Source organism: Xiphias gladius, chromosome 14 (genome assembly GCF_016859285.1).
Source record: "Xiphias gladius isolate SHS-SW01 ecotype Sanya breed wild chromosome 14, ASM1685928v1, whole genome shotgun sequence".
In the NCBI taxonomy this organism is placed as follows: domain Eukaryota; kingdom Metazoa; phylum Chordata; class Actinopteri; order Istiophoriformes; family Xiphiidae; genus Xiphias; species Xiphias gladius.
In genome coordinates, this window is record NC_053413.1 from 4,766,909 (window position 1) to 4,793,707 (window position 26,799).

Sequence of the window (26,799 nt, forward strand, 5' to 3'; positions counted from 1 at the left end):
TCGGTTCCAGAACCTATCTCCAATCATCTTGTCGCCTCGCAGCACAAGTACCCCGGCTATTCTTCCACTCATTGTCAGATTGTGCCGTCACCTTCAGTGTTAGCAACTGTCTCACCCGCTCTGTATCGTGCACACTAGAGTTTTGCTGTCTTTTCTGGTGCTGTTTTCTAACAGTTTTTCTCCTGTCCCAAGGATCCCCAGTGCCTGCTTCTCCGCCAAGCCATCTCATCTGCCCACGCCACTTCAGCTAACCATCCAGCCCTTCCACTCCTCAGCCAGCCAGCCATCTGCTTCCGCCGGTCTCCGCCACTCATCTCACTCGTCAGCCTGCCTGTCCCCTGCTTACGACCCCCATCTTTACCATTCCAATTCCAATTAAACTCACCATCCACATCCATCTATTTGTGTCTGTGTCTGATTTTGGGTCAGGAAAAGAACTTTAGCCTTAACAGAAATGTCAATTCCAAAAAAAGAAAGTTGCAAACTTGTAACAACTCAACAGTTATAAGAACAAAACATAAAGTAGAATGAAAGTAGTGCGTTAACATTACATCCATATTTACAGCTCTTGACATTAAGGTTAGCTTACCTTTATATAAATGTTGGCGTGCTGGCCCAAGTTTTTACTGTCTGTCCCAGCAGTTTTGTAACTACTTCTTGTAGGATTTACAGTAGGATTGTGGAATTACTTAGTCACATTAGTAGTTCTGTTTTTTTTTTCCTTCCAAGACCTAGTTAAGTTAACCAACATTACAGGCGTGTCCACACAGAAGGCATAGCATGAGCTGCACATTAGCAGAGCAGCAGCAGGAGTGCTGGTGCTCCGTCTTTGTCCACACAAGAGGTGTTCATGCACCATGTTGAGCTGTAGGTCACTTGTGTTTTCACAGCCAAATACACAATCGATGTATTTACGCGTGCAAAACGCAGGAAAATAGACTGGGAGCATAAAAATACGCTTCTGAATAAAATGGTTTGGAAAAACATATCAGAAACACCTCTCAATTTATTGTAATACAGTAATATAATACAACACCAGCACAGTCCATCATTACCATACAGATAAGCCAAAACCTCTCTGACACAGTGTCGACAAAAAAAGGCTGTTATATTGAATTATACTATTCTACAGGATAACATTAAGTAGGGCATAACGTCTTGTTCAGTATATACACTGTCTATGATTGACGGAACCATATTATGTTTACTACACTATATTGTATGTCACAGAGTTGCATGCTGCATATACTGTACATATAAAGGGAAGAAAATTGATGATATAATGTTTGAAGCACACAGCTGAAGTAACCATAATTCTACCACAGGCATGTGCTAAAATTAGTTGTATTCAAGGTATGGCAATTCAAGAGCCAAGAACCCAGCCATTGTGAGGCCCCCCAATTAGTCTCTCTGCCAAAATAACACTTTTCCTTGTTTAACTGACAGATACTCTCTCATCATTTAAACAGAAATACAGACTGACTGCACTTGACAGCATGAATGAAAGGCACAGTATTGAGTGTAGGTCACCCACGTTTTGGCAGCACTCAGAGCCCAACACACAATCGCTTGAGTGAGGTGTGTAAAACAGAAGAAAATAGATGTGAACCTGTAACAATAATACGCTTTTGGTTCGTTTATGTGTGTACTGAGAATATAAACATGACCTGTTACACAGCCTGCCTAGACAGCAGGACTGATTATAATTGGAGCGTATTTGTTCATCAGACCTGTGTGAGATGAATGACTAAAAAAATGCAGCTGAAATCTGTGTAGAAATGCCGTCAAAGCCAGTGCGAATTGTTACATTTGAAGTGTATCTATTCTGTGAGACAAGTAAAATGCTCTTTGGTCGGACACATATCCATCGAAATATTCCTGTAAAGATTTCACACAATTTTCCCCGAAGGTGGTACATGACATATAGTATTGGGATTAAACATACACATATCCTCACCGAGTGATCTTGTCAAATTTGTCCTCTGTTCATACTGTTGAACAATGAGAGGAAATGATGAGGATTTCTGAAAAAACTCTGCAAGATGCAGCCTTGTGAACCCACATTTCAAGAACCAACAGTGCTACTTTCCTGCAACTGCCCTTGACGATTAATGAGATTCCACGTCGTACAACCTAGGACTTTTAAGGCTGTAGCTCAGTTCTATTTCTTTGGAAAGTTCTCTCGACTTTACTCGTGCACTGAGAAGATGAAAAAATAGAAAAAAAGAATCTGGTGAACTGAACGTCTCCATCCATTAGCTACCTTATACTGCTTATCCTTTGAGGGTCCCGGGGGGGCTGGACACTGACACTGGGCTATTGCCCCTGGACTTTTTCACTGGCCTAGTGCACCTGAAATAATTTGCTCTGATCATATATGTGTATGAGGGAGTGTCATAAAAACCTTACAGAACCATGGACTGCATCAAGAGGGGGAAGAGAGAGAAAGAGAGAGAGAGGCTTTAATAAGCTATCACTGCCACTAATACCAAATATTACAGCTTCTTAGTGATAAAATTAGGCCTGTTTTTTAGCTTCATAACTAATTTGATTTATAATTCATCTGTGATTGCGTGGAAACATCCTATACCGATGTTTCCACGCAATCTGATGAGATGAGAAAATCCAGGTACAATAATTACGCATAGGCACAGAAAATACAAAAAAAGCAGACCATAATATTGACCTGTACTGGATTGAGGATGACAAAATATTAGGAACACCTTTCAGTATAACACAGTAGTGGTAAGCCATTTCCAATTAGCAGATCTTGGGTCTCTGTCTGAAATAGCCCCACACTTTAGATGATCCTGTGCGAGGTTTTGTAGCTGCAGCCTGTTTTCCTGTGAATCCATGCGTTGTTCTTTATTTAGTTATTTAAATAAATACTAAACAAATAATGTGTACTCTGTTTCTGTTTCAGTAAATACACAGTGACAGACAAACAAACAGGGTAATGTGCAGAAACTGACATAGTACATATATATAAAAAAAACAAAAAAGGATGGAATAGTCATGATAAGTATAATAATGATGCAGTTAATGCAAATAAAATTAGTGTTTTTTGGGAGATCTATTCTAGTACATGTGTTTTACATGTATGATTGTATGTGATGTGTATGGAAGAGAAGAGAAAAGATGAATAAAATAATAATTGCAATAGTAATAATAATAATAATGAGGATGTGTCCATGTGTCCATGTGTGTATGTATGTGTAGTGGTTTGTGTTATATGGGAAGCCAAGTCAGATTGATAAATGGGGTCCTGCATGTGTGAAATGAATCTATTTGATTGGTTTTTTAATGCTATGTGTTTTCTGTAGAGATGTATTCAGGTGGAAGTATGTGCGACTGGGATGTTGAAAGCTTATCTCTGTCTTTCTGGTGTAGGAGGATTGTCTTTGTAGCAATGTTAAAGCGACCTGTATGGATTATTTGTATTTCAGTGGTTGAATTGTTGAAAGATCTCCTCGCTGGCATAAAAATGGGGAGATCGGAATGCTGCGACCTATGGCTGAGAACAGTCTATGTGTGATGTTTGTCCGGAGTGTTTGATAGGTGGGTAGAGCCAGGTGGCATGAATCATCTGTAGTTTTTAATTTGTGTATACAGGTGTTATTGTTTGTGAGTCCCATTTTGTGTATATTATATTGGGTGAAGTGACTAAGTGAATAAGTTTCAGTGTGGAGTTTTTGACATTGAAAAAGATTTTGCAGATGTGCATCCAGGAGCTGAAGTCTAATGTAACAGCCAGATCTTTTTCGCAATCTCGGACCCGCCATGGGAGATTATTGCCTGTTTTTATTAGATGTTTGTACATTTTTCAAAATGTTTTGAGTTGAGTTGATTGAACAGGGAAGGTGTTTGCAAATGGTTGCAGACAGGTGTGAATATTGCTCCTGATGTAGGTTGGACCAGGGTCATAGAAAATAATATAGTTTATTTTGGGTAGTATGGTCATTTTTACTGCTGCTATTCTTGCAATTGGTGAGATGGGCAAGTTGTTTCCACTGGGTGAGGTCTTTCTCAATGCTTTTTTGTAATGGTGCATAATTCAGAAGGAGATTTAAAGCAGAATGTTACAATTTTTGATTGTTACCAATTTATGGAATAATCAGAAATTTTTCAGGGTAAGGATATGAGATCGAATACTTCTGGAAGGGTTGTTTTAGGGTCAGTTAGGTATAACAGGATATCATTTGCATATAACATAATTTTGTGGTGAAAATGATCAGTTTTTATACCTGTAATACAAATTTGAAAATGTTTTAATGAAAATAGCAAACAGTAATGGAGAGAGTGGACATCCCTTTTTTTTGCCCAGCTGCAATTTGAAGCGTTGCAAGGTGTAATTGTTGGTTATGTCTGATGCTGACAGGGATTTGTACAGGACTGTTGGTGTGAATTAGAGCTACTTTGACTTATATTTCGCACTCAAACATTTTGACTTCGCTATTCACAAGAGGCATCTGCTGATGTGAACCATGCTTTACAAAAAAGAGGTCTCAAAAGACTTTTGATCAACAATTGTTGAAATGCATCAAGATGGAAAGGGTAACAAACTAATCTCAAAGAGTTTACATATTCATCAGTCCACAGTTAGACAAACTGTCTATAAATGGAGATGATTTAGTGATGTGGCTACTCTCTCTAGAAGTGGGCGCCCAACTAAGATGACTCCAAAGGCACAACACAGAATGCTCAGTGAGGTAAAAAAAGAAGCCCATAGTAACAGCCAAAGGCCTAAAGGAATCAGTTGAGCTAGTTAACCTCTCTGTTAATGAGTCTACCATAAGTAAATCATGGTTGCGTGGAGCATGGTGTCCATGGCAGGACATCATGGAGGAAGCCACTGCTCTCCAATAAAAGCATCACACTGAAGTTTGCCAAAGAACACATTGGGACTCCAGAATGCTACTGGGAAAAGTTTCCGTGGAGTGATGGAACTAAGGCTAAATTGTTTGTGAAGAACATGCAGCACTATATATGGCCTAAAAAGAGCACTGCATTCTAACATGAAATCATCATCCCAACGGTGAAGTACAGTGGAGGGAGCATCATGATTTGGGGCTGCTTTGCTGCCCCTGGGCCTGGACAGCTCACCATGATTGAGGAGAAAATGAATTCCCAGGTTTATCAGGGTATCTTACAGGATAATGTCAGGGTGGCCGTCATCATCTGAAGCTCGGTAGAATTCAGTGATGCAGCGGGACAATGACCCTAAACATGGAAGTAAATCTATTACAGGATGAATTCAAACTTAAGAAAATTCACCTTTTGGAGTGGCCCCAGACGGAGCCCGGACCTTAACCCAATACAGATGCTGTGGAAGGATCTCATGAGAGCTATTCACACCAGACATCCCAAGAATATGGCTGAGCTGAAGCAGTTCTGTGAGGAAGAATGGTCCAACATTCCTCTTGAACGTTGTGCTGGTCTGATACACCAGATTCGTACTCACTAAGATCAGATCACATTTCATGAACAATTAACACAGAAAACTAGGTCATTCCTAATGGTTGACATACTTTTTTTCCCACTGTAGGTTAAAGTTTACTGGGCTATGGTCTGAGATGATTATTGGATGAATTTTATTTGGATGAGTTATTAATTTGATAAGTGATAGAATTACTAACTAAGAGTTTGTCAATGCAAGAGTAACTTTTGTGAGAGGGTTAGTAGTAGGAGTATTCTGTGTGATGGGTTCTCAGATCGCCAGCAATCACTAAGTCCTAGATTTTCCATGTACAGTATTTTTTTTATTTTGTTTTATTATAAGATGAATGCCATGATCTGTGAATATTGACAAGATCTGATCTGAGTAGTTTTGGAATAAGGATTGTATTAAAGTTTCCCCCTACTATGATTGTTCAATCAGAGAGACCGATGAGATGTGAAAATACTGTATGAAAAAAAGTGGATTGTCGTCATTAGGTCTGTACGTATTGGCTATTTTTTATTTTTTTTTAAATTACTGATGTCTCCATTTATGACAACAAAACAACCATCTGGGTCTATTATTGTGGTTTTGTTGTTGTATGGAGTGTTTTTATTTATCAGAATAGAAGCCCCTCTGTTTGAGAATTCATTTGGTCTTAGGTTTTAGATGTTCTGATGCTGTGTGATGTGTTTCCTGCAGAAGGCAGAAACCGGGGTTCATTTTAGCGAGATGATTGAGGACTTTTGTACGTTTTGCTGGTGACGTAACTTGAGAGATGATATTAGTAATATGGTAGGTTAATGTTGATAATTACTTTCAATTGCCTCTGCTAGCTTTCCCCTGTGATGGGCCTCTTATTCACGCAGATTACTCTATGGTACCAAACGAACAATCAACATAAATAAAGAGAAGAAGACATAGTTACACAAATACACAGAGATGAACCAGGAGGTAAGGAGTGTGTGTGTGCGTGTGTGAGAGGGAGCACGACAGTTAGTAGGAATGAGGGAGAGAAAGATGAGGAGAGAGAGAGAGAGAGTTGTCAGGAGTGAGTGATTGAGAGCTATTGGTATATGGCCATATGTTATCACATGGACCAGCTATCCCTGCAACCAGGGTAGTCCGTTCAGCCTTTCTGTCTTTGTTGTTTCAGGATTGGGTGGTACAATACCTTCCGTCTTTCATTTATGTCTTTTGGGAGTTGGTCATTCGACCAAAATGCCATCTATTTCAGCTCCCGCCCTTTGCTCTTCAAGAAAATCCATGCTTTGACCGGGCACAGCCATCTTTGCAACGCACCTTTGTTGTAATCAATAACATCGGTTGCGTGGATGAGTCGCCCCAGCCCTAACATAGTCACCGACTGCCGTTTCATGTTTTTCTTTTTACGTTTCTCGAGAACCGCTCATCCAAAATACTTCACGGGCGACACTTCCTTGGGTCCTCAGCAATACACCTGCCAAGTTTGAAGTCCGTTGGATGAGCAGTGGTTGAGAAGATCAAAATACAGACAAACAGACAGACAGACAGACGGAGATTCCTCCATTTATAGTTAGATTGTCATGAGTTAATTTCACAACAACACGCACTGGTGTTGTGAGTTCATGCCGTGCTGTTCTGCACCATCCAGACAACAACAGGTTTTTTTTCATTTGCTGAACTGACATACTTTCAGTGTGACAAGTGATGTGACTGGCTGACATATGTATTAATTACCAGACCCTCCCATCTGTATTCCACATCACCAAGTCTGTTGTGACTCGGCTGTATGAACCAACCACAGTCTGTGAGCCCAAGACCACTGTTTATTCAATGGGAAACTGTGGGTGCCTGTTGGGACTATCAAAGACTAAGAGACATGTAGTCTGTCTTTTGTCTTAGAAATGGTAATTACTGCTTTACAGAACGGCTTGGGGATGGTTGGAGGAATGACTTCATTTCATCCACAGCTTCTACCTTCTGTATTTTCACAGCGGAGATCCAGCTTTTCTTAGTCTGCTCATCATGCACCATGAAGCACACTGATTCTCTTTGAATTTCTCTGTAATCACCCAATTTTTGTTTTGACGCTGTGTTCTCTATTCTTACCTATACTGTGTTTTAATGAAGATTAATTCACGACATAGTTGCTCTCATTTTCGCATATTTCTGTTTTTGTTGTCAAACAACGGAACAAGGAAAAAATAGCCCATTGATTTCATTGCGGTTCAGATGTCATTCACGCTGTTGTGTCACGGTGGTAACTAAATCCTTAGGCTTTCTTATCACTATACAAGGTAGTCTGTCAAAATCATGACATCACATGAATAGGTAAATGACTGTTGTAATGTATCACTGGCTGTATCAAAATTTAAAACGAGTGATTGCACAGAAAGTTGGAGATGAGAGAAGTTTGTCTTCCTAACTTCACGGCCAGACAGTCCCAACAGAACGGGCAGACACAGCCTGTCATAAATACAAAATGGAATTATACACCGATCAGCCGTAACAGCACGTTAAACCTCTGGTAAGTCCCCCTTTGCTCTTAATTACCTCTAAGCCTGCTGCGTTTGTCAGCCCCTGTCATATATATCAACATTTAAAACGAGTGATCACAAAGAGGTTGTCTTCTTAACTGTACATCATGTTTAATATTTGCACGACTTGTGCCACAGTGTTACCCATGTACTAGATCTTTGACAAAAAGTCTGCAACCCTGTTTGTAACTTATCCAGTATGATATGAAATACAGTGAAAGAACCCATTAGCACTGATATTGCTTAGGGAGTCCTTGCTTCATACAGGTAGAGTAGGGACGGGGGAGTGACTGTATGGATTTAATGAAGCTGTAACTGAGGGGATAAAAAAGTGGGACCTGTGCTACCGCTTTACAAAGATCAGCCACAACATAAAACCAGTTATAGTTTTAATGTTTTGGCTGCATGGTGTATATATATACCGTGTATGTATCTATATATATCTATATATATATAGATATATATAGGTATATATACTCCATTCAGCTACAACATTAAAAATGGTAACTGGTTTTAATGTTGTGGCTGATCGGTATATATATGAGATACTGTCAGTCAATTGGAATTTTTTTTTTTTTTTTTTTTTTAACTTCAAATCATTGAGGTGAAATTTCCGGGTAAAATCAAGGTTAATGGTGCTAAAATATGAGTGATAACTAGCTGGGCTGTTAACATTATTAAAGTGCCAGCAACTACTGTAAGTCTGGGAAACATACCATTCACTAAACAAAGAAAGAGGACTCTGCAGTGTACTGTCTGCAACCACACATTGGTTTGTATGGGACTGTATTTTTGTGAATAACGTGCTATGTCATGGTGACGCCCTGCAATTGAATGAATGGCGCTTGAATGGGCATGTTGACTGTGAAATCCAGACAGCCCTTGTCACGCAACTGGACTGGGGGGTGGGACCGTAGTGTGTTGAAACTAGCTGGAATCTGGCAGGCAACAAGACCTTCGGCAGTATCTGGGGCTGTGAGAGATAGGAATAAAAAGGCAGAGGAAAGGAGGGAGAGAGAGACAAGACCCCCTTTTAAACAAAGATCCTGCTATATTGCCGTTAAGATGACCCCTCATTATGCTGACTTTGCTTGTTTACATTGAACCAAACAAAGCCGGCACAATGCCGCCTCAGTGTGTCCTTTTAGATAGCATGCTGGTGTTCTGGAATCAGAGGCATGGAATGAGGCTCCAGAAGCCAGTGGAGAGAGAGAGGTCCCAGAACAGGCAAAGGTCCAGCACAGAGAAGCCTGAGTGAAAAGAAAGGACAGGGAGGAGCTATAGGGAGAGAGAAAGAAGAGATAGAGAAAGTGATATGTATACAGCTTTGACATCATGTGCTTGAGGGACCACAAAAACATATGAATCGGTTTCAAAGGAAGTTTACAGTAATCTTTTAGCCAGGTCCTCAGAACCCAAAGTCTGATCTGACAAGGATAAGGCAGCGAGGGAAAGCTTAAATCATGTAATGTGGTCAAATTTTCTAGTTTCAGTTAAAATTCTAGCTGCAGCATTCTGACCCATTTGAAGACTTTTGGCGTGTCGCAGACCTGAAAACAAAACCATACAATAAACAAGCCCGAATGATACAAAGACGTGTATCAGGGTCTGGGATCTCAGTTTTATCAGAATTTAAGAGCAGGAAAATATTTGACATCCAGCTTTTCACACCAGACAAGCGGGCCTCTAATTCAATAATTTGAAAATGACCATCTGCCTTTACTGCCTTTGATGTAGTATTATTATAGAAACACATTGTGTTCAAGAGCAAGGTCAGCGACTGCAATTTTCCAATCGTTTTAGGGGTACAAAGATCTATGGTATCAAAAGCTGCATTTAGATCCGGTAAGAGAAGCACAGAGGTGGAATCTGAATCCATAATAAGCAGAAGATCATTCACCACATCAGTAAGCGCAGTTTCAGTGGAGTGACAGGCCCTGATCAAGGGCAGAGGTTTCACTACAGCGGTCTTAAAGCTGGTGGGGCAGTGCCATTTGTGAGTGGTAAATTAACAAAGCAATGTGGATCCCAAAAATGGCCTGGAGGTCTTCGGATAGTTGAAATGGTAGAGGGCAGGTGATTGGTTTAGAAGCCAGCAACAGCTTAGACAATGTTTTAGCCTCAAAATTTGTAAAAATGGAGACTATTTAGGATTCAACATAGTGCTTGGCTGGTTCTGCAGAAGTAGCTGGAGATGAGAAACTAATTTTGTATCTAATCTCATCTATTTTACTGCAGGAAAAGTCTAAAAAAAAATAATGTGCTGTAAAGGGCGAACAGCTAAGAGAGTGTTGCTTTTGAGAAGGTTTGGCTGCAATGTCAAATAGATATCTACAATTGTGGGGTTTTTTTTGTTTTGTTTATTGTTACTAATTAAGTGAGAGAAATATGCTGCTCTAGCAGCTGACAGAGCATGCTTGGAATTCAATACATGCTAATGCCTAGAGAGATCGAAAACTTCCAGTTTTAATTTACACCATTTGTGTTCCAATCTCCTTCAAGCCGGCTAAAGAGAACGTGTTTCTTCAATAAACCCGGGTGTAGATTTCTTTTGTTGTGGTAATAAGAGGAGCAACATAATCCAGGAGACTCAAACAGGCAAACACCAAAATATAAATGTAGTGTATGTACAGTATATTTTGATATTCAATATGCATAAAGAAGTGACGTAAGATTGCTGTCTACCAGTATTACAAATAGAGTGGAAACCACTTATAGTGATCACAGTTACAGTGATCGGCCTCTTACATGGTTCAAAAAGCTTGGGACAGAATCTTTCCTTTACAGATGCTGTTTGAATAATTTGCTTATAGTAATCAAATAGTCTGCTTACGCTGCTCAGTTTGGGTCTTTTCATACATGACAACATATGGCTGTTGTAGTCTGCTACAGCAAGCTGTCATATGCCTGGACTCCCTGCGAACTTATCTGTACGAGGTTTTTGGACTGCCACAGTGTGTAACGACCGGCCCTTCCTACTCTCCCAAAATAAGTCCATTGTGTGAGTTTGTGTGTGTGCGTGTACGTGTGCTTGCTGTGCGCCCGTATGTGCCAAGTGATATCTTCCTCTACTCACACCGCCGTGGCTCAGTGAGTTATTTTGCCCTCCTGTTCCTGCTCTGCTCGCATTTTTGGACTCTGACAGTTTGTAATTATCGTCCCCGCTCTCTCACAGCAGCAGGTATGTTACCTGAGGGGAGTTTAATGCTTTCACCCTGACCATTTGGACTGGACATAGAGAAGGAAAGGGCCACGGCACAGTTTTTGTTATTTTATCTATAAATCAATAAATAGCAAAGCTGTCGTTTCATTACTTTATAATCATGTAATAAATATACAAATGTCAATTAGATGCTAATCTGCATGAGAAATAAAGAAAAACTGAAAAAAATCTGTTATAATAATCCTCCACTTACAGTGATCATTTTGACTCGGACAGACGTGAACTCTGTAAGTGGTTTCCAATGTATATAATGAACTGAAGGAGAAACTTCTCATACACTATAAAGCAGCTGTGGACAACAGATACTGTCAGAATCACTCCTACTCATTTATAGAAAAATGCAGACTGATTTACTGACATTCCTGCTTTAAAGGAAATAAACGTTAACTTTTTAAAGCCCATTTAAACGCCTCCACTGGCTGGAGAGAAATTAGTTCAAATTTGCATTTATTTACATTTTAAGTACTATCCCAATATTACTGTGCATTTACTCGCTGTATTTAGTTTGCTCTTGTTGATAACATCACACCAGAAACAGACGTAGTTCTTTATGACAGCATATTAGGGCTTCTGTAGCTAAATAAAAAAGAAAATGATGGAGCTGGGGAAAGGGATTAAAATTCTGAGAAAAAAGATTTCAACATTAAAGTGGTAAATTTATGAGGAAAAAAAGTTTACTTTCTGAGATTAAGGTGTTAATTTTACAAGATGATGAAGTCACATATTTACAGGAAAAAAACAACCTTATCACAGATGCCACGCTTGCCATGTGTTATGCCTGCAGTGGCTGATTTAATCGAATTATACTTTGCAATCGGATTTAGCAATAAGGAAATACTCATAATTATGGCCCAGAAATCCCCATATTATTATAACCATCTGAACTCTGATTGCTGTGAATGGGCATATTCAGAAGAAATCAACAAACTGATTTGGAATGGGTTGATCAGGAACTACAACACATTTCTTGCAAATTTCTGACTTTTTAATCTCAGAGAATATTCAAGTTTTTTTCCTAATTTTGTATGTCTTGTCTTTTAAATTTACCACCCTAATATCGGAGAGTATCCAAATTGTTTCTCGTAAATTTCAGAATATCATTCCCCTCCCATGGCTCTGTGATCACAGTCATTGTTCTGAGACGTTCACTCCCAGCGCAAAGTCTTGGAAATATTTTCCACCAAAACACTAACAACTGTATTTTGGTGGAAATAGAGTTGCTGAAGAACCTCCCACCTGTTTGCATCTGTCCTACCACCTGTTTTAACATACACATCAAACATAAACCATCATTTTATGATCCCATACATTTGATTATTAAGGAACTGTGACCAAGATATGTACATGTATGAGTGGGCCATTTTATTCTTCATCGCATTTTCATCAACAAACTGAGTCACTACTTCAAAATGATCTCAGACTTATTTTTAACATATCTGACTTCATATACCAGGGGTCAGCAGTTAGGTTCAACTGCTTCAATCAATAAATGATTTTAGGATTGCATCTGAAGAAAGATGTAATTTTTCCTGTTTGTAATTAAGGACTAAAAGATAAATTTGTCAATATATGTGAATATATCCTCTGTGTTCCACCATGAGACAGGAGAGGTAAAGGATCCACACAACATAAAGAGTGGCCTACTGTATGGTTGAATGAAAGATGTTGTTGCTGTTTGAGGCCCACAACCCACTATTTACTGACCTCTGATATAGTCTATTGACATCTAAGGTCTTTGTACCTTATGGGGTTTTTGTGTTCACTGATTTGTTGTATGTCTTTAACAATGTGGGCCCAGGATGTTAAAGTAGTAATACAAGATACTGACTGGGGGTCAGACCAGGAAACACTGTGCCATCTCCACTTTGTTCTTATACTATCAAGAGAAAAAAAATCTGTTCACTTCTTGTTACCAATAACAAGATATTGGTGCTTTCTCTGTGCTTGAACTTTTTAAAAGAAAATGTAATGTCAATATTTTTCCCATAGTGCTTTTACCATAAGTTCATGAATGTTCAAATTGAATCAGATGGGAGCTGTAAAATGCCATCAAGAGCTTTTTTAGAATCTTGATGAAACACAACACATGATGAGAATGTTCAGTTATCACTTCATCACTGTAGAACACTGACACTATAATGGACGTCCCGGTAGGAACCTGCCTCTGCAGAAAAACTTCATTCACCTTCAGCAACCTGAAGCAAGCTCTGTCTCTGTCTTTGGTGAAAACGAACCGTCAACTGTTGCAAAACAACAACAATCTACGTCTACAGCTTTAACTTCAGTAACTTGAACAACACCAATACAGTTTCAAGTTGAGCTTCAACTGTGAAGTACGACTGCTCCCTTTGTTGCCATTCAGTATCTTCACTGAGCTGAAATGCACAGACAAAGAAACCAGGTGAGATTTTCTCATTTGACCTGGAGAAACTTTTTTTCATCGCTGTGCCTCTCTAGGCCTGCCTACTCTTCACTAGTATTGATTCATATTCTGTCTAAATTAATGCAGTTGAGCATCTAACCAGAAGTGCCAAAAGCAGTGAAGTGCAGAGTAAAGTGAACATGTATAGTGATATATACACAACAGTGAGGGTTATTTATGAATACCCTAATATCTATACAATATGAGCAGTATTAACAGTATGAACAGAGTGAAATGAATACACTAGGATACAGCAGTTCTAGTGCAGCTGCTCTCTGTTGAGTGTTTCAAGAGTCTTGTCTTTAGACTAAAGTAGATTCAACTCTATAAATACGTCTACAGGTTGTGTTAAGGTGGGACTGGAGTTTTAGACATGAACTACATGTACTGAATGACTTTATTTTTCAGGCTTCTGGGCCAATGTAGTTCAGTGCTGCCCTTTTGGGGCCAAAGCAGTACAGGCTGGCTGCAGTACAACAGCAGCAAACTGTACAGGGCCTCAGAGATACCCCCTACTCTGCAACACTGAGATTAAGTGTCTCAAAGAGGAAAACAAGGCTCTAAAGGAGCAAGTTAACCTGCTGGAAAATGGATGGAGGCAGATGGAGATTCAGCTCCAAGAGGAGCTCAGACAAAAAGCCAGGAGGGAAAAGCCAGACTGACGATCAGATCAGCCTCCTCACCTCCAAGAACAAACAACTTCAGCTAATTTTACCCCAGAATAACAACCATTTTGTTTCAGAATGCTAGAGAATTTAGCATCTTTTGGATGTTAAATAAAAAATGTAGTATTTATCTTTTCAGAAGCTTTTACAGCAGTACAGAGGAACAGGAGGAGAGCAAGACTCAAAACAAGCAGGAGGAGAACAAGATTCAAAAGCAAGAAAAGATGGAGATCAAAGACAATGAGAAAGTAGAAGATATACATATACACATACAAATATAAGATGTACTGTGAGCTACATGTAACAAGGCAGAAGGTATGGACATATAGTGAGCCCAACCTTAGGAGACCTCAACTGATTTTTCTGTTTTTATTAACGTAATTACAGTCTTTCCATTACCTTAACCGTATAATAGTTGCCATGAATAACTTGCCAATGAACATTGTTATTGAAGAGAAAAAAAAAAGTTGTCATAGTCATCACCACTGAAGTTTTTGTCAATAGGGCAGAGCTGTATGGATGCCTAAGGGGTTTTGCATTCCCTTCCCTGTCTGCCTGTTTCCTCCTCTAAATGAATTAATCCTACTCTAGCTCTCAACGACATTTTGAATGATCCAAAGTAACAATAATAATACAGCACTTTGAAATGTTCTTCTTAAATGGGCCATTAATTTATATTCAAAGAACATAAGCACAGATTCCAATCTAATTAATTTCGAAATTTTAGTTGGACAACTCCATCTCTTTCAGGTCTTTGACAGTGAAAGCCAGATAATCTAATTCAGTACAGCTGCATGTTTGTTTCAATACAAGTCATAGCCAAAACGATAAACACAAATTTCTGCCAATCTCTTTTCCAGTGCCAGACAACATATTAACTAGACACTTTCTGCTGGACTGGCATGCTTAGCTGAATTTACCAGAACTCTCAGAAAAGCCAAGTGACAGCTGTTAAGCTGCCACTTGGTTTATCTGTATATTAATTTATCCACAGGCAGGAGAGAAAAGATTTCTGGATAAATAAAGTATTCGTGTGTAAGTTATTTACAAAGGGGTAGCAGCTGAGGAAACATTTCTTGGATATACATGCAAAAGATTAAAGGGGAATAAAGAAAGAATATGAGCAGAGTGCTCAGCAAACATTTTATCTTTGCTTAAGTACAGGGCCAAGATGAAAGCTGAGGCAACATCAAGACCCATCAAAGAAATGCACTGGCCTCAGAATATGAATATGAATTACTATTATTTTTTCAGAAATCAGTTGTTTCAACAGATTATGTAATAAGAAGGCAGATTCTTTAATGTGACTTTTTACCCATTTGCAAAATGAACAGCATGATTATCAACAATCTTGTTCCATGTAATACTTCCAGAATGGACTTGGCCTACATCGTGATCGACCAATCGATCAAAGTTTTAAAGCTGGAGGAACAAAACTTATGTGACGCTTATGTGACATCAGGACTTTGGCTCTCTGTACTTTGAACAAATTTCAGTGGTTAATGTTTGTTTCCCATTTGTTTTTTTTTATTCTGATGAAATAGAATAATTACAGCATTATTGGTATGCACCAAGTGGCAACCCACCATGATGTCACCCATTGGTTTGTGAACTACCGTTCTGAAGCCTCGATCTGGCATTTCGGCCGCTGCCATCGTGTTTGTTTGGAGCCAGAAGTGACCACATTTGGATGAGACGGTGGAGCTGGGGAGGGACAAGGGGTGAATCTGACTGAGAACCAAAGGACACCGTGCACGGCCACCTATACTGGCAACCTGATTGCACCAGGCTCCAGCAGCCAATATGATACATTTCTCACCCATGCAATGTTTTTTTTCCGCCCTGGTCTAGATCATTGGGGACAGCTACATCCGGCATGGGTCCTAGAGAGCTTCAGGCACCATAGGGAACAACCTAGGTGTTGATGGTATCTACATCTGTTGGTTTGGCTGGGGTGTTCTGAGGTGGAAGAGCAGCAGTATTGGATGTCCTCCTCGTCCACTGCGGTGGGAATGACCTGGGGGGTGTCTGAAGCGTCAACCTCATTGCAGCAATGAAGGAGGACCTGCACCACCTCCACCTGTGGCTTCCAGACATGAAGATCACCTTCTCTGGCATCACCCAGAGATGCAGGTGGAAGGCTCACTAGGCTTGCAGGTTTATGAACAGTGTTATGGCTACATACACCGATCAGCCAAAACATTAAAACTAGTAACAGGTTATAGTATTGTGGCGTATTGGTGTATACTTGTTCCTAAAAATTATGTTGCACTAAAGTTTCGACTACCTCTTTTATTATGCAAACTTGTCTTGTGACATTTAAGTCCACCTGTACATTGATCCACGGCTGTATTTTTATTTTGATTTTTTTAAGGTAGTTACAGTCAATTGTAAATTTCACAACTACATTATTTATTTCATCCATTCATTACATTCTTTTATGCATCTTTCCAGTATTGCTGGAAAAATGTGCTATAAAGGTATTTATTAATGATTATGTCATTTTTATGATGCATATCTGTTTGAATTTTAACGATAGCAACATGCACAGTATTATAATTATACGAGAACACATGATGGAGGTTTTGCTAGAATTTGTAATGAATCAAAAGGCTATTTCTATGTTGGCTTTAAACAACATAAATATTAGAAAGCTTTATTAAATGTTGCTGTCCTTGAACATTGACAACAATGATCAAAAGTCGGATGTTAAAGTTTGTGCTTTCCTCATGTGTGTATTATGTACTTCTCCATTTTCTCCATTACGAGGCATAGGGTAAATTTGTTCTGTAGTGTTCTTAAAGTGTTCTGCAGTTACTGGAAAATGCACTTAGTGCTGTTAAATCATGATAAAACTATGATCACACATTAAACACATTTTTCAATTACAATAACTGTAGTTATGAATCAAACTAATGTACATGAGCTGTACTACACTGACATTTTAGAAGTCTCCATCAAATGAAAAACATACAAAGACATGTAATATTAATTACCTAACCTAACTGCTTTGAAATCTAATCTATCAGTTTTTCCGTACACACTTAAGAGTTTGTATGCCTGAAACACACCTCTAAAGTGGTAACAAGAGTGCACATCTATTACAGGAGTCACATTTTGTTCCTGGGTGCACGTCTGGTTGGTCAGTTCTGGCTGTTTCTTAAAGAACACCCTTTTGATGTCAAATTGGGAAATACTTTCATCTGTGAAGGTGTTGAGTGTACTAGAGTTGATCAAACACTTAAATACAGTTTATTTTTTTCAAAATTCTGTTTTTAAAAATGTTACTACATTCACCTTTCTAACAACAGCAGAAATGAAGTCAACTGGATTTGGTTTTCTAGTATCATCAATGCAACCCATTTCAGAACTTAGGATGTTGTCCATGCAGTCTCTCTTCTCCACAACCAGATGAATGGCACCAAATACACTGCTCCTTATGTGAGGTCTTCCTTCTGTTGGCACAGCGTGGCTACCGTTCGAATTACAGTGAAGTACAAACACTTTACTAATGATATGGTGGATCACAATGAATCACAGGCAGATACCAGCTTGTCAGGATAGGTGCATGAGTGTCTGCTTCAGTTGAGGACTATTGTGTATTAACTTACTGTGTTGAATGAACAAGTTCCTGCATGACAAATGTTCTTCTATACATTGTGCGTTGTACATAAGAACACATTTCTAAAATTTTTGTGATATGATCAGTGTTTAAATGAATGGCATTTCTAAATAGAGACTCTAACATGTGTCAGTGACTCATCTTAAAATAGTCCCATGCGCTAACAGAAGGTCCTCATACTGAACAGCAGACACACCAAAGTGGAAGAAAGACATCAGTGTAGAAGCAAAGTAATACGTTGGCAAGATTTCCTGTTTCGGGTTTTCCATGTACGTTAAGACAGGCCTGTAGTCACTTGATGTTGGTAAAAATGAAAAGAGTGGCATCATGATCACAGACATCATAAACGGTAACTGATGATTTCATTAACTGTTTTCTAACCACACATTCAGATACATTTTACTGAAAAATTACCCCATGTTAGGGTTTTGTATTTCAGCAAATTTCACCACTAAGTATTGGTACATTTAGAAAATGTGCTGTGTAATTAGTGCATAGAAATGTATCTGTCTACCTTCTTGTCCATTGTTTCATCATAATCACCTAAAGGAAAACTGTCTGAACAAAATAAAGTCCTTACAGTTCCGACTCTACTCCAGAATGATGTGTATATTAACATTTTGCACTAACAAGGCACCACATCTGCACGTGTGCGTGTGCAATGAAAATGAGAATTGTTTATGTTTATTTATCTAAGAAGGGACAATGCACATGAATTACCATAAGCATGTGGGTGAATTGTGTAAATGTGCCATACTTAGCCATACAGGCTAATTTTCCTCTACAGTCCCCGGCAGGTCGATGGCTTATAAAAACATTGAAGTAAAACATAGAAAAGCATATAAGCACAGACAAACAGTAAAACTATGCAAGAATTAGAAGACAAATGCAACAATTGGGACTAAGAGCAAATTAAAGCAGAAATAAAGACCCTGGCACCCAGCAATCCAACATTCAGAGCATAGGGGAAATCATTTAGCCTGGCAACACGCAAGTTTGTAACATAGAAACTCACAAAGCATAGCATAAAAATCAATATGACAGCACATCAAAAGTAACACACCACAATTAACACTTGACATCACAATGACATAACTACTAGGCTTTATGGTGACCTTAAATTTTTCAGTGGATATAAATGAATCTAATTTTAGATCTTTCTGTAGATTATTCCATATCCGGGGTGCATAATAAGAAAATGCAGTTTTCCCCAGATCTGTCAAAACTCGCAGTACATTTGAAAGCGATCACCTAGAGGAGCATAGCTAATAACTACCCAAGCTGAGGCAAAGGATGGTACAGAGGAATTTTACCCAGTGTCGCTTTATGAATAAAAATATACTAGTGTTGTTGTCTGCGAGTGGTCAGTGATGTCCAGCCCACCAATTCATAAAGAATGCAATGGTGAGTAAGCGACCTTGCATTAGTGATTAAAAACATATTGGTTGTACACTCGAAACAGCTGTAACTGGCCAACCAAAAGTGCACCCAGGAGCAAAATGTGACTCCAGGTACACGAAATCAAGGCTCCATAATATAGAGGAGGCTGCATGAATACACAATATATCCCCATGATCAATCACAAGCAGAAAGGTAGATTATCAGCATTAAAAGTAAAAAAAGATGTATTTATAAAATAAAAGCCTGTTTCACTCTGAGCTTCCTAACTAGATTAGCAATATGTACATCAAATAAAAGTTTGTCATATATCAATATACCTGAGTACTTGTACGAGGGCACCAATGGTTTGATTTACCATCAGATGTAAAAATGTTAAAATCATCAAGCAACTGTAGGTGAGCTTTTGAAAAGACCATGAACTTTGTTTGTTGAACTTTGGCATTTAATACCAATTTTAAACTAAACAGAGCAGTTTGTAATGACTGTAGTGCAGTCTTAAGATCTTGTACTGCTTGTATTATGAAGGGAGCGTGCATATAAATTACAGTCTCAACAACATAGAGTTGAATTTTTGCTTGACTGTCCTTAGCCAATTCATTTGGCCCTAAAATGGAACCCTGGTGGACACCCTTAGTTATCTCAAGAAAATCTGATGTATGGCCCGCCGCATAAACACACTGGGTTTGGTCAACAAAATAATTTCTGAATCATTTAACACCCTTAGGAATAACGCCAACATTCCTGAGTTTGTTCAGCAGCAGTTCATGATCCGCTGAATCAAACGCCTTGAGGAGCCTTCAAGGATCTTAGCCAAGACTGAGAATTTGGAAATTGGACGATAGTTGTTAAGTTCTGAGGGGTCTTTATCATTATGTAGGGGGAAACATGGGCAGCCTTCCAAATTTTAGGTACGAAGACTCAAAGATATGAGTACTATCTTCTTGAGTAATATCTTCATCTTTAAGAGACAAGATCACGATTCTCTCGACCAGTAGGCTTTTTATGATCATGTCTTTCAGAGCCTTACAGACTTGAGCAGCTGAAATAGGTTTAAACTTAAACAAATACAGATTTCCATCAACTGCTGTAGGGGTATAACATGGGACAGGTGTATTTACATTCAAACTGTTAAGAAAGACCCAGCACGAATAAAATGTTTACTAAATGGACTGATCATGGCAGCTCTGTCCTTTATGTTATCTAAGCCAACCAGAATGTGCTCAGGGAGACCCGAAGCAGCATGTGCACCTGACAATGATTTAATTTCTTTCCACAATTGTGAGGGGTAATTTAGGTTCTCTGTACCTGATGTAATATAAAACTCTGATTTGGATTTTCTAATCATTAAGGTGCGCTTGTTCCTTAGAGTCCTAAATGTAGTCCAATCAGCTAAGGAGTTTGAAAATCTAGCTTGGACCCATGATTTGTTTCCTAAATTAAATAGCACTGAAAGAATGTCCGAGAACAAGGGATTATCCCTACCTTTGATCCTAAACTTCTTAATGGGAGCATGTTTATTAGAAATAGAGAGGAATATCGAGTGAAAATACTTCCATGTCAGTTAAACATCCGGAAAAAAGTAACTGTGCTAAGATCACTGGAATACAAATCATGGAAGAATGTCTGCTCTTCAAAACTTCTAAAATATCTTTTAAAAATGAAACAAGGTATTACATGGGGTATTTTTACATAGGTAAATGCTGAGTGTACGATGTGCAGGCACACCACAAACATGTTGTCCTGAGATAAAAAACTACAAAGTTACTTACTGTATTAATGGAGCAAGATAAGATTCATACTTACTCAATTTGCAGTCAAATTTTTACAATCAGTGGGTGTCAATCCATTTAAATCATCAATTGAAATTGACGGGGGAAACAAAATCTCAACCCCTACCCTCTATTTTCCTTTTTCCCTCTTTCCCTCCACCTCTATTCTGGATTTAGTTCCTTCTTTTCTTCAAGCTTTTCCTTTTCCTGCCTTCAGTGTTCAATCCTAACATTATCTTACCTTTTCACTTTACCCAGACAGAGTAGATTGCTGCTATTAAAATTTAAAATGCTGTGTTGATCTTGCACTTCGAGCTCCTACCAGTGTTTACTGTAGGGTGTTGTCCATTTGTGGCCACCCCTTGTTCTGCTCACTACATCTAGTGGAGACATGGTCCCTAAACACAGGTGTTGGTCTGTGAAGTATTTAGCACTCCAGAATTTTTGCGGGTGCTATACCAAACAATGCCACTTAGCTATAACCAGTGGCTTTTTAGGTGGTAAGAAAGATGGGGTACCTACTTGGGATAGGTGCAAGACCAGAAAATTACACAATTGGACATAATGCACTATTGCACATTTTCCAAACAGTTTAATACAGGTATGAATCTGACTGAGTACATACCTGTTCTCCTCAACGTGCAAGTTCCTGCTCAATTCCCTGTTTGTATGTATATCAGTCTAGGCAGCTATGCTTGCTCTGCCGATCATGCCCAATTTTACCTGTCTGGATGACTCCAGCTGCTTTCATGTTTAATAATCCTCTCTGAAAGATGCCTGAGATCTTGAAAGGGAAGGTGTTTAAGTTCAATTTTTTCTTCAAAAGGCAGCCTTTCAAATTCGTGCTGTAGAAGATAATCCACTTCATTCATGGTGACTGCAGTTTTTCTGCTTTATAAAAGAAATACTAACTTCTGAAAAATAAAAACAAATGACAACAGAACTTGGTACAACAGTACAAAAAGCCAATCAAATTGCCATGGGACAACTGGCAATCAGACCCACCAGGCATAAAATTGTGCCATCCACTTTCATCACCAAAGACTTTGAGCATGCGTATTTTTGCTATCCCCACATAATAAAGTGCAAATAAACACACAATTCTTAAACCATTCTATCCAACCACTGGCCTTAAATTGTAGAATAATAAGTAACAGCAGCAACTGAGGATTTTTTATGTCATGAATTTATCCAGAATTATAGTAATTCCTAAGTCACTCAGAACCACTAAAACCTCACTTTTTATCTGCTGCCAGCAGATGGAGCTCGCCCCAAATGACCTGCCACCACTTGCATTAACACAAATGTTTCTAGCAGTAGATGACTGTTTTTCACAGACTCAAATATTGTTTTTGCAACAAACGTGGAGGTTGCATCTGCTTGCTGATACAGTATTTTGCCGGACTAATATCTTTTTTCCCCTGGCATCTTATTTGACTTTCTGCTCCTCCAGTCGAGGTCCATAGAACTGTGTTGATAGTACATTTGAGTCTTTCAGTCCTTTGCATGTTGTAGAGATTATTGTGGTCCTCTCTACCCAGAGGAGTAAGGAGGGACAGAATAGAAGGAACACTCCTTCTCCTAGTGATGAGGGAAGGACCTAACACAGGTGAATTTGAGGACTTTTCCTTCTACAACTCCCAAACTGATTATGTTGTACTTAAAAACAGATTTAAACTTGACAACAGCTGGTTTACTTTGTTAATTTCTCTTGATACTCTAAAAGTTGTATACTTAAGTAATGTTGACTTAGCCTACACACGCAGGAATCCCATGTTCGTGACTCCTCCTTTCTCCACAGTCGCAAGCTCCTTTTTGTACTCCTCGTGAACACATAATATCCCATCCCAGAATAAAGCCTCAGTTTTCTTATCAGTTCAGCTTGCCTCCATCTCTGTAGAAAATTTGAAGTCTACTGCCTGTAATAAAGAATTAAGTAGACAAAACAAAAAGAGACAAAAAAAAGACAATGTAATACGTGACATATTTTTTCATATAAACCAAAATAGTATTTTCATCACCTTTGTAGCCTATACACTTTTGTTTAGTTTTGTTCAAAACATGTGGTAGTTAGTGATAAAATTAAGTTAATTTAAATAATGGTAAGGATTGACTGAATAACAAGAAACAAAATGCTGCCTTTTTCGTTTTGCTATTTTTTCGTGTCACACATACCAATTTAAGAAATTTTGGATTTGGTTGACTATATGGCTTTGAATACATCTGTGAAAACAACAACAATATCAATAAAAAATAGTTAAATGTACATTTAAGGTAAATGACACCTCTCTAGAACCACAGCTGTTGAATGGATTGCTATGAATTTTTGCAAAGACATCCATTGCCACCATAAGATTTTCAAGTGAGATGTCTTGACACCTTATGGATTATTATAAAATTTAGTACAGACTTTCTTAGGTACAGAATCTATACTGTGCTCTGTGGCACCATGAACAAAGTCCTCAAAACTCTGTTGCACTCTTGCTCAATTCCTTGTCATAACCTGGTGCCTTCAGTGCCCATAATGCAACACAACTGTCAACAGTTCAGTAGGAGATTAGGGTGTTTTATGCTAGTAGTGGCCAATGTACAGTAGTCAGAAGCCTCAAGCAGAGATGAGGAGTGGGCAACAGAGGTCTGGTACGCTCCACACCACCAGGCTTTTTTTTCATTTTCAAATTTGTAGTCATCAATCCCAACCGACTCACTTGAGGCAATTTATCAAATTTTTGTGCAGTCACACATAAGCAGTAGTACTCCCCAAAACCTGGAAACACACACCAATGTGTATTGCTGGAGTTCCACTTTATTATATTTTTCATTGATTTGTCACCTTTATTTTATGAAGCAACTGGAGTAATGTATTAATATTGTATCTACCCAAGTCGAAGCCAAAGTCCGTGACTAACTGACTAACTGAGTGATGAAGTTACACCATAAATCAGCCGAATGCTGCTTGACTGGGTTCTAAAGTTACACCACTGGTTGGCTGGCCAAGTATTGGAGTTTGCCCATCAATTCCGAAGGAATGCAGTTAAGTTTAGAGGTGAAGTGGAAGGAGGAAAGGTAGGGAAAGCTACAAGACTACAAATGCAGAGAAGAGGTGTGGAAACTGAGAACCCGTCATAGTGCTTGAGTTTGAAATTGTTATGCCAAAGACAGTAACAATAGGATATTTGAGTTATGATGTCAGAGGGTTTATCCCTGCACCCCTGTTATCTTTCAGGTGTCAATGAATGGAACACACTGCAGGACAATGTAAAGGAAAGCTAATATGCGCTAGATGTGGAGGAGAAGATAAGTTGGGTAAATGTGATCAAGATACAAAAATCAGACGCTGCAACTGTGGCAGTGAAAACAGTGGTGCTTTTGGAGAATGCTCAAAGACAAGCTTAAGAGATGAAGAAATATAAATCCAGATCCAGTGTCACACGTGTGGTAAATTGCACAAGAGAGTCTGAAAATAAATGACCGATAGAGGCTCAGTCTCCCATATCAAGTCAGAGGCAAACAGAAGAAAATCCATCTATAAGAGGATTGATGATGATACACTGATGGTGGATAAAATCAGCTGTGCTTTCATCTGTAAGACTGTGATGTGGCAATGCAACAACAGAGAAAAAGTGATAGAGACACTGGGGATTAATAAAGTTAAAGCTGAATTGATTCATGAGATGTTGAACCCTTCTAAATATGATCGACTGTCTGAAGGGGATTTTTTTCATCATGGTATTTCATATCCTCCAATGGAATGCCAGACGTTTAATTGCTAATGGGCAAGAGTTCAAAAAGTTGTAGCTGATCTGGAAGTTTTACCTGATGTTATTTGCATACAAGAAATGTGGTTAAGACCACACTTGGAATTAGGGCTTGAATTTGGAGTTACAGCTCTGTTAGATGTGACAGAATTGGAACACAAGGTGGAGGGTGTGTAACATTCCTTGCGGATACTTAAGGTATGTGAATTTTTACAGTCCTTGCAAGAAATTTTCAATGTGAATATTTCATGAGATCTCAGGAGGTGTTGATAGATGAGAAATAGGAACTGGACACTTTAATGCCCACAATACTCTATGGGCCAGTGATCACACAGACACAAATGGAGAAGTAGTTGAAGAACTAATGGAGGAGAGATCACTTGCTTGTCATAATGATGGAAGAGGTACCAAAGTGGATGATACAAGAAATTCAGTTTCATGCTCAGATCTTAATCTAGTCTCCGAATATCAGTAATTTATGTGAATGTAATGTAATGAATGATACTAACATAGGTAGTGATCACTTTCCAATATTGTGCTCTATGAATTTTGATTTGCATGTGCAAGAAGGTTATTAGAAAGATGGTGTTTTCCTAAAGCTGACTGGGAAAAATTTTTAGAATGTTGGATTGAGTACATTGAAAGAATTTTGATGGAGGGTGATGTGGTTAGCTATGCAGAAGCAGTGATGTCCATGATTATTAGTGCTCCATCAACATGTATTCGTAAGAGCACAGTGAATGGGAAAAGGAAACTGGTTCCATGGTGGAATGATGAATGTAAAAATGCTTTAAAAAAAATAAATCATGCATTCTGAACTATAAGAAATCATTTGAGTCAAGATAATCTGATTGACTATAAAAGGAAGAGAGCTTTGGCACAGAAAATAAATAAGACATCCAAGATGAATGCATGGAGACAATACTGCTCCTCCATTGGCAGAAAAATAAAATTGGGTGACATTTGGAAAATGATTAACAAGATGACTGGGAAAAGAAAATCTATTAAAATCCCAGTGTTCATATGTAGACGGAGATTATCTGGCAATTACAAATAAGGAGAAAGCTGATTTAATGGGTAAGAAGTTTGTAAGTGTACATAGTGGAAGTCATTTAGATGAATTACATGAACAACGAAACAATGACATTTTATGAACAAAGACTGATGAAACAAAGAAAAAGGACAGTGATGGAGCGTCATGTCAAGACAAGTCAAGTCAAGTCAAGTCAAGTCAAGTTAATTTTATTTATATAGCACCAAATCATAAGAGAAATTATCTCAGGGAGATAAGAATGCAGATCTCTTCATAATAATATTTACAGAGACCCAACATTCGTGAGCAAGCAATTAGCAACAGTGCCATGGAAGAAGTCCCTTTTAACTGGTAAAAACCTTGATCTTGGCTATATGAAAAAGGGAAAAAAACAGACATTTGACTAAAAGTATTCAGAGTGCCATATTGAAGGTTGAAAGATGGTCATATGACTGAGGATTTAAGTTGGCAGGTGCAGAATCATGCTACATGTTTTTACCAGAAAGAGAAGGTTAGATAACGTGCAGCTTATTTTATAGTGAAAGTATGGAAAAGGTAACAGAGTTCAAATATTTAGAGTCATGGTTTGATGAGAAATGCATATGGAAGACTCATGTTAAAGTGGTTGAAACAAAATCTAAAAAAGTACTGAATCTCCTGAAATCAGTTTCTGGTTATGAATGGGGAGCAGATAAACAATCACTACTGGATATCTATAAGGCCTTAATTAATATGAATATGTATTGATTATGGGTGTATGGTATACAGAGCAGAAGCCAAAAATTAGACACAATACAGTTCAGAGCTCTAAGACTCAGTATTGGTGCTATTAAAACAACTCCTACTAGTGCGCTTCTGGTGGAAGCTGACAAAATACCAATATATATTTAAGATGTTCAAAGTTGTCATAGGCATATTGGGTTAAAATTAAAGGGATATGGAGAGGAACA